This window comes from Pseudoliparis swirei, chromosome 14 (genome assembly GCF_029220125.1).
Source record: "Pseudoliparis swirei isolate HS2019 ecotype Mariana Trench chromosome 14, NWPU_hadal_v1, whole genome shotgun sequence".
In the NCBI taxonomy this organism is placed as follows: Eukaryota; Metazoa; Chordata; class Actinopteri; order Perciformes; family Liparidae; genus Pseudoliparis; species Pseudoliparis swirei.
Window position 1 is genome coordinate 5,414,849 of NC_079401.1, and position 13,188 is coordinate 5,428,036.

The window sequence follows — 13,188 nt, forward strand, 5'->3', positions numbered from 1 at the left end:
CTAATTTCGATTGCCCTTCTGAGACCGGCGTGGTGGATAACGCAATAAGGTAATTGTCCCCCGGGGCCTTCGGGGAGTGGAGCTAGCTGCTCGAGATGTGCTTGGTAATGGTGGTCGTGGTTGGTCTTGGTTGACGTGGATCGCGCCCTCAGAGTTCCGTGTGACCCCTATTCATGACGCCGCTCTGAGTTTTGCATATTGGCCGATCTTTCCTCCCCCCCCCATCACAACTGAGGATAATGACCCCGTAAAACGTTCGCTTTTGCCACGCTTGAACGCGTCACTTTTGTATTTGAATTCCCCCGTGCTCTTTATTCCTGATTTGAAGAGTCATTTGAGAACTGAGGGGAATGTAAAAGTATGTCAACTTGAAAAAAAGCGACATGATGTTGCACGTACTCCTCGCCCCCTCCCTGTTCCGTCCGGGAGCAAATGTCACTTAATTGGAAAGTATTGATTCTCTAACAGCCGTTTGCTTCTCTCCAGACACCAATGAGAGGGCAGATCCTGTTGTCCTGGAGAGGATTCCCCTCATAGATCTCGATTAGCGGTTTCCCATTAATTGCTGTGACAACGGGGAGAGTGTCTTTTTGAGGTTGGGAATGATCGACCGAGGGGCAAATCAGTGAGATGTGGTCAATATGATGCATTTGGAGTTCTCACAAATTGTTTTCTAGTTTTAATTAATGTCAATGTGAAGAAAGAAAAAAGGAAACGCAAGAACTACATTTTAAATAAAGTGCATTTAAATAAAATAAAAAGCCTAACACAAAGGAGTGTCAGCCTTTCCTTGAGAGAGCACTTGCATTTAGTAATAATATAAAATAGGAACACATTTGACTTCTGAAAGGATGTAAACACATTTGGCGGACATGATTGACATCTTATGTCAAGGAAATTATCAATGATCTATTTCCAAGTGAAGAAACACAAGGTCTTAGAAGTAAGAAGAAGTGAGTGTATCAGAGTGAAATATCTATAACTATAAAGGATGGTTTGATGAAAGCAGAGATGCAAAAGGATTCCATACTTAAGGTGTGAAAGAAGATGAAGAAAAGGATATGTGTATTTGTGGACTTGTGTATGGTGTGTCGTCATAGTAGCCTAGAAGAATAACTTATATTCAGTTTTCACTTGGGAAAAAAGGTGAGAAAAAAAAAAGAGAGCACAACAGGGGTGACAAACAAAAATGAAATCTTATAATTATTAGGTTTTTTTATAGAAAAGAGATGAAAGAGACAGAAGTATGAAAATGGATATCAACCGTGTATAGCATTAGATAAACATTGTGTCACATTTATATTCATCTTAAGAGACATAATAGGATCAATTGTGACCCTTTGACCTGTGCTGGCTCAATAAAGTAAAAGCAGCACATCTGTTTTCCCAAATGAAGGGCCACAGAGGAGCACAGTTGTTGTGCTCTTAGCTCTCCCTAAAATAGAAAGATGTGAACCGACACACACACACTTGGTCAGTGATCCGTCATATATTTTAATGATGGGGGGGGGATTATGGGGTGGCTTTAATTTAGACTTGAAAAACACTCGCGGTCGCCACTTTCCCACTCCTGAAAAGAAGGTGGAAAAAAAAGAAGAAATGTGAACCCATCTGGCGAGGAGGGTGCAATGCAATCAAAAAATAGTCATCAAGCTCCGGTGTGTTTGGTAACACGTGTCGACGCTGGTTTATCGCCACGGCGCGCGTTGTTTATTGCAGTCGAGGAGCGAGCGTGTGGGAGGGTTGAATCACGCCACACTGTGTGGGAGGTCAGAAAGCATGAAGATAAGGTGACGGTACCTCGTTGGCCCACAGTTTGATTTGCCACTAAACAGCTCCTCTTGAATGAGTGTTCAGTTTCACCAATGCTCTCATAATCTTTTTTGGAAATTGGGAAATGCGCTCCTGACACAGACTTGTTGTCCCTCTTTTTCTCCCCCGGCAGACGGCCTAGCCAAAGCACTATATATATATATATATATATGTCTATGATTCCAAAAAGCAGCAGGTTCAGGGGAAATTGGACATTATTCACACACCGAGGCCTTTTACTGACCTCTTTAAATAAAAATATAAAAGGTTGGATAGCTGTCAGCGCCAATCATCAGCGATCAAAACGGCCTCAACCCACCGGGGCCAAAGGTGAGAGATACCTCTCGGCCCCCGCAGCTGGCGAGGCAAATTTACAGGTGGCTTTTAGATTTCAAAAGTGATGTAAAGAGATTTGTTTGGCGCTTTCTTGCCAGGTGATGGATGGTAACCAAACTCCATTGAATGGAACCAACCCAATTCTGAGAATAGCTAATTCTCAGTACCCTCGTTAAAGTGATGACGGCGTGTCCTCTCCGAACCATCTTTCTGGTCCTCGTTCCGAGGCAATTTGAGTCGCGTGGAAGTAGGGCTTCAATGTCACCGGCATCGGTGCAGTGACTGAGGATAATGAGCAGAAAGAAAAGAGAAAACAGCTGGAGTCAAAAGGCAACGGCAGTCTGGTGTCGGCGTGTGATAATTAAATAAGTTAGCTGTTAAATAACCTGTAGATCAAATGTCTTCCCACTCTCAATGTGGCGAGGTGTCGTGCCTGCGGGGAATTAAAAAGCATCCCCATTAGCCATGTAAAAAAAAAAAGAATTTTCTTTCTTCATGCAACCTCTCTAACCCCTTGAACCTGCTGTAAAATTAATTGTGAACATTTATTTAGTTTTTTTTAGGTTAATCCAAATAAACAAAGTCCTCATTGTCTTCGGTTGATAAAGCGCTTCACGCGGACCCTATATAAACTTTAACCTGCATTTTACACGAGTGGCGGAAAGGACGTCTCTCTCTCTCCCTCTCTCTCTTCTTCCTTCCTCTCGAGACCAACCGGCGGTCGCTTTGGGAGCCGATGGAGCGATGGGGGGAAAAGAAAGAAGGAAGCAGGGTGGGAGGGAGCGCTTTTGCTAGCGAGTGATTGTGAGGGGACAGCGGTGGCAGAAGATGTCCTCTGCACAGTGATTAATTCCAGACCCAATGTGATTCATGGCCCCACCATAGGCTGTTTTGTAGGTCACTTATCAGAATCAGAATCAGAATCAGAAACAGTTTTATTGCCAGGAATGTTTACACAAACGAGGAATTTTTTTTGGTGGAAGGTGCAACATTTGGACATGACAAACAAACAACAATCAACACGACAGAAAGACAACAAGTAATGTGAAAGTGTTTGGGTGTGTGCTTCAAGTGGTGTGTTTTAGTTTAAAGTGTATGTTACGCGTGGCGTGTGTTTAAGTTAAAGTGCATGCAAATAAAGTGGCATGTGTGTGGAGGAGGCCTCAAGTTAAAGTGCATGTTAAAGTGACGTGTGTGGAGGAGGGAAGAAGAAGGAGGAGGGAGGAGGAGTGGGAGGAAGAGGGAGGAGGAGGAAGAGGAAGGAGCGGGAAGAAGGAGGAGAGAGGAAGGTGAGAGGAAGGTGGAAGAAGAGGTGGTAGTCCTGGGGGTGACAGTCAGTCAGTCCGGGTTCCATTGATGAGCCCGACTGCCGACGGGAAAAAACTTTTGGTGTGGCGGGTGGTCTTTGTCATGATAGACCGCAGCCTCCTCCCCGAGGGGAGGGACTCGAACAGGGAGTGTCCAGGGTGGGAGGGGTCAGCGACAATCTTTCTGGCCCGCTTCAGTGACCTGGAAGTGAACAGGACCTGGAGGGAAGGCAGATTGCAGCCGATAACCCTCTCGGCCGGCGGATGATGCTCTGCAGCCTGCACTTGTCTTTGGCTGTGGCTGCAGGGTGCCAGACGGTGATGGAGGAGCAGATGATGGACTCAACGATGGCCGTGTAGAATTGTACCATCATTCTCCCTGGCAGGTTGAATTTCCTCAGCTGCCTCAGGAAGAACATCCTCTGCTGGGCCTTCTTGGTGATGGAGCCGATGTTCAGCTCCCACTTGAGGTCCTGGGTGATGATGGAGCCCAGGAAGCGGAGGACTCCCCAGCGTCAACGGGGAGTCACACAGGATGAGAGGGCGGGTGGGGCTGCATTCCTCCTGAAATCCACAACCATCTCCACTGTCTTTAGAGCGTTGAGCTCCAGGTTGTTCTGGCTGCACCAGGTCACCAGGTGGTCAGTCTCCCACCTGTAGGCGGTCTCGTCCCCACCAGAGATGAGCCCAATGAGGGTGGTGTCATCCGCGAACTTTAGGAGCTTGACGGACTGGTGACTGGAGGTGCAGCTGTTGGTGTACAGGGAGAACAGCAGAGGGGAAAGAACACAGCCTTGGGGGGAACCTGTGCTGGTGGTCCGGGAGCCTGAGACGTGTTTCCCCAGCCTCACGTGCTGCTTCCTGTCGGTCAGGAAGTCTGTGATCCACCTGCAGGTGGAGTCGGGCACGTGCAGCTGGGAGAGCTTGTCCTGCAGCAGGGACGGGATGATTGTATTGAAAGCAGAGCTGAAGTCCACAAACAGGATCCTGGCGTAGGTTCCTGGGGAGTCCAGATGCTGGAGGATGTAGTGAAGGGCCATGTTGACTGCATCGTCTACAGACCTGTTGGCTCTGTAGGCGAACTGCAGGGGTCCAGGAGTGGGTCGGTGATGGTCTTGAGGTGTGACAGGACCAAGCGTTCAAGGACTTCATGACCACAGAGGTCAGGGCGACGGGCCTGTAGTCATTGAGTCCTGTGATCTTGGGTTTTTTGGGGACGGGGATGATGGTGGAGGCCTTGAAGCAGGCTGGAACGTGGCATGTCTCCAGGGAGGTGTTGAAGATGTCGGTGAACACCGGAGACAGCTGGTCAGCACAGTGCTTCAGGGTGGAGGGAGACGGAGTCCGGGCCCGCTGCTTTGCGGGGTTCTGCTTTTTGAACAGCCTGTTGACGTCTCTCTCCAGGATGACGAGGGTCGTCGCTGAGTTGATGGAGGGTGCTCCAGAGGTGTGAGCCCCTGATGGGCTGGGGGAGGGTGGGCTGATGGTCTGTGGCTTGTTGATGGGGCTGTGGGGGATTGTCTCAGGACTGCTCCATTGTCTTTCAAAGCGGCAGTAGAACTCATTGAGCTCGTCTGCCAGAAGCACATTGTTCATGGAGTGGGGTGATTTGGGCTTGTAGTTGGTGATCTGCCTGAGCCCTCTCCAGACAGAAGCAGAGTCGTTTGCTGAGAGCTGCTGTTGCAGTTTCTCAGAGTACAGTCGTGTAGCATCTCTCACCGCCTTGCTAAACCTGTATTTTGACTCTGTGTACAGGTCCTTGTCCCCACTCCTGAATGCCTGGTCCTTCTGCAGTCTTAGCTTCCTGAGCTCCGCTGTGAACCAGGGTTTGTCGTTGTTATAACTCACCCTGGAGCTGGATGGAATACAGCTGTCCTCACAGAAGCTGATGTAGGAAGTTACAGCCTCTGTGTACTCATCCAGGCTGTTGGTAGCAGTCCTGAAGACATCCCAGTCAGTACAGTCCAAGCACGCCCGTAGATCCTCCAGAGCCTCACTGGTCCACTTCTTGAACTTCCTCACCACAGGTTTGCAGAGCTTTAGTCTCTGCCTGTATGAGGAATCAGATGAACCATGGCGTGGTCAGAGTTTCCCAGTGCAGCTCGAGGCACGGCGTGATAGGCCCTGCTGATTGTTGTGTAGCAGTGGTCCAGAATGCTCTTCTCTCTAGTAGGGCATTTAATTAACTGTCTATATTTAGGAGTTCGTGGCTGAGGTTTCCTTTGTTAAAATCCAGGAGTTCAATACCTAAAGAGTGCGCGAAGGTCCGCTCCACACACCGTATCTGTTCGGCGAGGTCCGCTGTGCCTCGTGCACGTTCCCTGCGGCATGTAAACTCCGGCCAGGATGAATGAAGCGAACTCACGTGGGGAGTAGAAGGGTTTGCAGTGAATGATAAAAGATTCCAGGTCCGGCGAACAGTGCTGTAGAATCACCGTTACGTCGTTGCACCAGCCGTTGTTGAGGTAAAAGCAGATTCCTCCACCCTTTTTTTTCCGGAGAGCTCCGTGACCCGGTCCGCTCGGAACAGCTGGAAGCCAGCGAGCTGGAGCGCAGAATCTGGTATCGATCCACTTAGCCATGATTCCGTAAAGCACAGGACAGAGGATGAGGAGAAGTCTCTGTCTCTCCCCACCAGCAGCTGGAGTTCGTCCAGTTTGTTGCACAGTGAGCGGACGTTGGAGAAATATGCCCGGCAGCGCTGTACGAGATCCCCGTTTCCGTAGCCTTACAAGCGCCCCTGAGCGTTTCCCTCTCCGACGGCGTCTCACCGCGTGGGCGAAGGTGAGCACACCTTTTACAAAAATGTCCAGTAACTCCACAGAAGTTAAAAACGTTGGAAATAAATCCGCTGGAGTTGTTCCCCTGATGTTCATGAGCTCTTCTCTGGTGAAAGAGCTCCGGGAATCACAGCAGAAAACAGTATTTAAGACGAAAACAACAAAAAACATTGCGCACCAACGCACCGAGGCGGCCGTCCGCGGCGCCATCAGTATCATATGGTGCCACATCACTCAAGCTGTGCAAACAACAAAGTCTAGATATCGGCGCCGGTTCACCGTAAATGCGTGCGCCCCCGCGTTGGGAAATGAAAATGTTTTTTGTTTTCGAATGTTGCGTTCGCCCGTCCTGCCATGAAATCAAATGCAAGTGACTCACAGGAACGGGAGAGGGGAGATGGGAGGGGGGACCTTATGCAGAGGGATATAAATCAAACGCAGGAGAGAATCCGAGTCCTTCCAGGTTTTTATGCGTGCATTATTATCTTCGCCATGCTGCTTGGATGATGTGCAGTAGCACATATTGACCATAGACCGTAGACCATAAGATCGTGTTCATGACGTTGACTCGAGTGAGATGGAGGGTGTTTGTCTCATAGACTTCAATACAATTAGACCTTTTCCAACGGTTTCACTTTTCAGACCTGCAGGTTGCCGATTGGGAACACTGCACTCCAGCGGGTCAAATAATGACCCTCAAAATTAGAAATGGCAGCAAAAAAACTAAACAGCGACCCTCTTTTTAAACATATTGGACAAGAAAAAGCAGCAGAAATGTGTTTTCCCCCCCAATATCTGAATAAGTATCATTACTTTGCCGACTGGCTTTTATAACACCCTGCTGTTTTGTTTTGTGTGGAACAATTATGCAAGTGATGAGAATGTCAGGATAATGACGAATACAATCGTGACTTTAATAACTTTGTGATGCAAACAGATACGAACGCCGTCTGGCACCATTTAGAGCAATTGGCCCGTGAGCTGCAAAGTCGATGTTGTGAATTCGTCATGCACTATTTATAAACGGTTACATCAGACGCGCATTATCAACGACACATTTGACTTCAGCAAGGTGGGATGAGAACATTGGCATATGATTTTTGCAGTCACTCAATTGACTGAAATTTAAAACCTGCTGTTAGAAAACTTAAACGAAAGCGGTTGCCGAGCAACATCGATCCCAAATTCCAACTCCTTCAATTATTCTGCCGGCGTTAATCCTTTTTCTTCATTGTGGCACTGGGATTATTGATGCAAATGTAAAATGAGAAAAGTCATCACAGGAAATGACTCCCAATTGCTTTCCAACGAAATGTTTTCTTCTGGTTCAGGGGATTCATAATTTTCTTGTATTACAGCAGAACCAATCTTGTTCAAAAACATTATTTTCAAATCAGTGGCATCTGGACGGTTTGTTCCCTTCCCTTGATTCATAAAGAGCCGTGTCAGTGTTTACGTCCTGTTCAGGATAAGGTGCAGTTCAAGTTTTTCAAGATTGTCATTCAGATACACTTTTTGAGAACACCATCAATCAGTAGATTGAAATCTATAAAAGAAAACAGAGCTGATCTTTAACTTTGAAGCAGACCTTCACTTCACACGCTCCTTCCCGCTTTGAGGCCTGCGAGATGTAAAAATAAAGCACACGGCAGAGCTTTCATGTCCACACTGCGAAGAAAACACCCTGAGACAAATGGAGGGGAGAAAAGAAATACGTTGCGCCTCTTTAGTCAATCTGCAGGACCTTTTGCACCTCTGAGCCAACTGGTTATTTATTTTGGCGATGACTTGAAAGTGCCGGGGCAAGGTCGCCCACTTCTTTGGGTGCGATGAGACCGAGATGTCACAAAAGAAAAGGGGAATAGGATTACCATCGGTTACAGTTCGCTTTATTCGGCTTCTTTCAGACAAAGGCAGAAGAGCAGGGTACAATTTACCCTGGCCACCTGGGTCTGCTGAGAATTTCTGAAGTCGGCTTTCTCAAATATTCTGTTTGGCCATCTGCCAATCAGGAGACCCCTCTCAACCCCTGGACCCAGATGGTGAGTCTCCTTCATAGAGAGATATCTCAAACAAATATAGGATGTATCGCCATGAAATAATACATGTTTTGGTGATGCCGTAACTTTAAAAATGACTGACATTACCACCAGCGCTTCGTGGCTTGATGGATTGACAGGTCGCTGCCACGGCGTTGTCAGGTCTTGGAGTTTTGGTGACCTAAAAATAATGCCATATTTAACGTTTGGTATTTCTCAGCTGGACGCTCTTCTGTTTGGTGACGGCCAAAGCGGAGACCTCGAGGCTTCAAACTAGTCGTCCAATAAAGCGATGTTCTAATCTAAGAAAGTGAACATGGGTAATATTATACATGTTAAACATCAGCATGGTGGCTAAATGGTAAAAACAAACCTTACCGCCATGGCATGGCATGGTGTTCCATTTAAAAGAAAGGAAAACCATGCAATTATCCATGCATTGCACATTTTTTCATTCAGATATAAGGTTGGAGATTGCACCAAAATAACTCATACAAAGGGGGTTTTAAGGTCCGCGGTATGAAATTAGGTTCTGCTGTATGCTCTTGTGCTATTTGCTGTTAAGTAAATGGGGTCGTTGAGGTCGGGATGAATACTGTTTACCCTGCAACCACTGTAATAGAGTTCCCTCCCCTCTGGATGGAAGACTGATTTATTTTGTGATTCAGAATGATTCAGCCAGAGGACAACGCTGGAGAAGAATCATTCGGGCCTGAGACCTGTAAAGCCTGAATATCTTTCTTGGCGGCCTCGTTTTTTAGCTGACTAGCAGATGTTTTGTTTTCCCAAGCGGGAGACTGGAATACAGTCGACTTTATTAATATCGTCCGCAAACCTCCGTTTGATTGCATAATGTGTACTGAGTGGAAATAAGGTCATTGACTGGGCATTCAGCTGCAGAATCATAAAAAAAAGTTTTTCTTCCATGTTATATATAATTTTGATTGTAATATGCAATATTTAAATAATGACTCTGGGAATAAAGTCAGAACAGTTCAAATATATTAATGTTGTATGTGTACAGATTGTAAAGCCCTGAGGCAAATTCGGAATTTGTGATATTGGGCCATATAAAATAAACTGAATTGAATGAATGACACTTGGAAACAGTTTGATACCAGGGTGCATTGTAATCGATACCAAGAGTTCTTCTTCAGGACATCACACAATGCAATAAAAGTTGGAAGCCGAACACATTTCAGCTGGAGAATTAAAGAATTCCATCCGTCTACATCGGTACCATATTTCCACTGATACCTGAGGATCAAGTGTCTCTTGGAGGGAATTTCTGTGGAAATACCTGTCTTGACTTCGCAGTTACACAGACGGAAGAGATATAAAAAATAAAAATAAATCAGTTCAGGGATCATTATCTCAGTCCACAATCCAATGGCAAAATGAGACTGTGACTTCCTCTTTCATGCACTTTTTTATTTTTAAAAGTTGGGCGGCACCGAGCTTGAAGAATGTTTAAACTATGTCGTAAGATTTAATGGGAGCATGTTATTTCTATTTTAAACTTATGATTAATTGAACGGATACAAGCGGACAAAATGAGTTTCCTCTGTAGGGTGGTTAGGCTCAGCCTTAGAGATAGGGTTAGGAGATGAGTTTCCTCTGCAGGGTGGCTGGGCTCAGCCTTAGAGATAGGGTTAGGAGATGAGTTTCCTCTGCAGGGTGGCTGGGCTCAGCCTTAGAGATAGGGTAATGAAGCTAATGAGCTCTGACATCAGGAGAGAACTTGGAGTTGAGCCGCAACTTTTTTGTGTCAAAAGGAGTCAGCTGAGGTGGATCGTGCATCTATTTTAAGCGGCTGATAATGATGGATGGATCAATTGAACAGTTTTTTATTTATTTATATTGCAGTACCCAATGAAATAATTGTCACAGTTACTGTTTAGATGCACACCAGATGCGTTGTCCTTCCTGTCTTACTGTGTGTTGTTCTGTGAGCTTCATTCTGTCTCATCATGAGTCACTCGCGGGTCGAACGATACTGCGACTGTGGATACTGACCTTACTGTGACCCGTTGTATAAATACTCCTTATCTAATTCTAAAGAGCCATTTTAAAGCTTTTATTTGGTCCTCTCTCGCTCTCTTTTCAATACAATTTAAATTGCGAGTAAGGTTCCGACAATCTATCACACGCAGTTCTGGTTCTGGTTCTCCCAGATCTCCCTTCCCGATAGCCGACACAGCAATATGGCCTTGGTCTCCGGCAAAGCAAGGTTATGTTTTGGTTCCCTGCGGGTCTGTGTCTGAGACGAAGAATTTCCATAGTTCGCTCATGATGTCTGAGACTAAGTCTGAAAGAATACTAGTAGAATATTACAAAAAGTTAATAAAGTTGAATCCATACATGACAATCGCACTCCAGCCGATCAACTATTTGGTTTTATTCAGCCTTACGTAACAGTTACGTAACCTGTGTCTCATTGTTTCCCGGAGTTGGGAGAGCTCCTCTCTGGTTTTTTTTGCTGTGTATTTTAATGATAAATAATCCACCAAACGAGGGGAGACAGTGTGAGGTCAGCAACTGCATCAAAAAGCAGCAGATGCTGAAGTAAGCCTCGTTGCTCTTCCCTTTAGGCGGACCATATAATTGGAGCTACATTATAAGCCTGCCTTCACACTGCTACTGAAACACACATACACACACAAAAACACAACAAAAATACAATAAGCCGCCAAAAAAGTTCCAGTGGCAGATATCTTTCTGGCTCTGCTGCTGTCTCTGTAATGAGCATCAGCAGACTTCATTGCCACAACAGCTTTAAGGACTGCAAATCCTTTAAGAATTGAGAAGGAATCAATCACATCGGAGCTGAAACCAAACTCTTCACCTCTGAAGTTTCAAAACTGAGGAAACTCTCTTTCTTGCTGTGTTTTGAGGCCAATTATCAAGAGGTTTTTTTTTTTTTGGGAATATGACACATCTGTTGTTGGATTTTCAGCAGACATCAGCGTGCAGTAAACAAGTCTGCCAGAGGAGTCGGATAATTAAGAATGACACCAGAAGACCCCCACCCCTTGCTTTTGACTCTCAAATATGAAGGGGTCCCTTTCTGATCATCAAAAATCCGGAAGGTCTTGAACATGGGTTGAGGGTGTCAGTGCATTGGAATTTAAATCCGCTTAACTATCATTTGAGAAGCTCTCAGAAGTTTTGGAAACACAGGAATAGAATGTGACTCATTTCACCAGCGGCACCAACCATCGATCCAAGATGGCCGATTACGAAAAGGGGTTTATCAAACTCCTGAACGCTGGATGATACCGGCTTGGTTTTGAGGGGCGGCGGGAGTGGTGAGTTATGAGCCTGCCCTCTGCAGACCGACCTGCCTCCCGGTTTGCCATCCCCCCCCCCCCTCCTTAATTATATCACAACGACACCACTTTTGGATTTTGAACTCCGGCTCCAAGTGGTTCCCTGATAGAAAAAGCATCCAGCTCTACTGATCCGGGATGAGTGCAGCATTTGTCAAATCGCAAGGGCGCACATGTTCAAGGCCACGGTCCCTAACTCGAGCCAGTGAGTGTTTTAGAGAGGATCGGAAACTTTTGAGATGGAAAAGAAATGCGACCGTATTTACACTACCGTTCAAAAGTTTGGGGTCATCCAGACAATTTCGTGTCTTCCATGAAAACTCACTTTTATTTATCAAATGAATTGAAAATTGAATAGAAAATATAGTCAAGGCATTGACAAGGTGAGAAATAATGATTAATATTTGAAGTATTAATTTTGTTCTTCAAACTTCAAGCTCAAAGGAAGGCCAGTTGTATAGCTTATATCACCAGCATAACTGTTTTCAGCTGTGCTAACATAATTGCACAAGGGTTTTCTTATCATTGGCTTTAGTCTTCAGGCGATTAGCAAACACAATGTACCATTAGAACACTGGAGTGATAGTTAAGGATGGGTTAAATGGGCCTAACTTGGGGATAAATAAAAGTGTATATTCTATTTCATTAGAAACCAGACGTTTCCACCTAGAATAGTCATTTACCACATTAACAATGTATAGTGTGTATTTTTGATTGATGTTATCTTAATTGAAAAAACATTGCTTTTCTTTGAAAAATAAAGACATTTCTAAGTGACTCCAAACTTTTGAACTGTAGTGTATCTTTATTTTACAATCGTCTGCAGAGCTGAGCGGCGATGCCTTTCGCTGTGAGTCATAACCCTGCCTTCCTCTCCTCCTTCTTTCCGGTGTATCTGCTCATGTCAAAGTAGACAACTGCACCGGTTATGATGTATTTTTTCCCTTTGGCAAAGATCATCACACTTTAACAGCATCCATCCACTCAGGGCGAGAAGACAAGAGGAGCAGAGGGGGGAGTTTGGATTAAATTTAGACTTCCAACAGCCTTTTCAGAAAATTATTGCCTCCCACAGACTGCGATGCCCTGAGTATTTACAACTGGCTGTTATCATTTAATAACGGTCACAAGTTCGAAGCCTGCAGGATCTGCCGGGAATATTCTTAGCAGCATTGTATGTTTGATCCTGCGGTTGCCGCTGTCATTTTTTGGATAAAAAGACATGAGGGTGGAGCAAAAGGACAAATAGCCACAGAGTATGATGAACTTTGCTTGTCTGGTTTCTAGATACGAGAATAGGCCGAATTGTTAGAATAAAGACACCTGACGAAGCTCGAGGCTCTTATATGAGCTCCGAATTGGTGAAAAGGTCTGCAGAGGAATCCAAAAGGAGCCTTTTTTTCTGCCCGCGTAGAAGTAACTGGATTCACCCGCCACCCCCGTCACAGCTAATCCTTTCTCTGGGCTGGAAGTTGTCGTTGAAGAGCCAAAATAACAAGTGGACATGGCCAAAAGGGAACTGCTGTGATTGCGCCGCTCTTGATTGTGTTGTGCACCGACAGATATGCTAGAGAGGTTCAGGTCA